Source organism: Mastomys coucha, unplaced genomic scaffold (genome assembly GCF_008632895.1).
Source record: "Mastomys coucha isolate ucsf_1 unplaced genomic scaffold, UCSF_Mcou_1 pScaffold1, whole genome shotgun sequence".
In the NCBI taxonomy this organism is placed as follows: Eukaryota; Metazoa; Chordata; class Mammalia; order Rodentia; family Muridae; genus Mastomys; species Mastomys coucha.
Genome location: NW_022196891.1, coordinates 85924858 through 85926028, shown reverse-complemented (window position 1 = coordinate 85926028; position 1171 = coordinate 85924858). Strand labels below are relative to the sequence as shown.

The 1171-nt window shown below is 40.1% G+C and overlaps 1 protein-coding gene across 1 annotated transcript in view; it reads right to left on the bottom strand.

Annotated features, from left to right (window-relative positions):
• Positions 1 to 1171, bottom strand: part of Ush2a (usherin) — a 689504-nt gene that overhangs the window by 159774 nt on the left and 528559 nt on the right.

Sequence of the window (1171 nt, the reverse complement as noted above, 5' to 3'; positions counted from 1 at the left end):
ATGATAGGATTTCTGAGAATCTGCTCTTCTGTGCTGTAAGAAGGCTAATATTGGGCCCAACAAGATGGTTCAGGGCATAAAGGTCCTGATGCCAAGCCGGAGCTCTGAGTTCAATCCCCGGGTCCCGAGCAGTAGAAGAGAACCAAGTCCACAAACCTGTTCTCTGACTTCTCCATGGCACAAAGGTGTCCCTGACCCCAAGACACAAATAAATAAATGTAGCAAAAATTTTAAAAAGAGAAATTAGACCCTCAATATGTAGTTTTAGAACTGCTAAGTATTACATATTGTCATTACAATTATTTACACTTGTAAAACTTTTCTCGGAGGAATCTCTAGGTTCTTCTTACTTACCAGTGAATGTTCTAATCTGAGGAAATTAAGTGCCTAATCATTTTAAGTTATAGGAGCCATAAGAAGGCAACAGTCACACGACACAGATCCACATTGTGTTCCTGTATATAAGTCATAAATGGATTTTGAATAGTTTTAATATTCAAATTTGATTTCTCTTCTCTCTTTCATGAAAGGGTAAATTATTCTCTCCAAGTTCATCAAGATAACATTTCTTCAGAAAAGCATGCCGGCAATTCCATTAAAAAGGGGGCAGTAAGTACATGTTTATCGTCTTCTCTGTTTAAAGCCTATCCAAAGGACAGCAAACAAACAGATTACACATAGGAAATAAAAAGAGGAAGTCTAAGGAAACAGACAGGGCATTCCAACTATTTGTCAAAGTCCGAAAGCAGCCACCCAGAGCAGAGGCCGGAGCTGTGCTGGTCAGAGACACTTCTTTCTTTGTTCCCCAAGACAAGCTATGAGGACTCCACTTTCCAAGTCTGTGTGTATTAGCAAAGGCCCTCTAATATAATATATTTGATTATATGCATAAATAAAAGGCATTGGGAACAGTATCCAAGGACAAGCCAGCCAAGAGTCTTTAACTTCCCTTCCCACTGTGATCCCCAGGTTGCTTGTGAGGTGCTTGGAGGGGACACTGCTTTCTAAGATGCTGCTTGGAAAAAGCTGCCTGGCTAATACTGGATGTGATATGAAAATTTCTAACCAACCAATCAATCAACCAACCAAGCAAACCAACCAAACAACCAACCAACCAAACTAACCAAACCAACCAACTAACCAACCAACAAACCAACATCAAACCAACCAA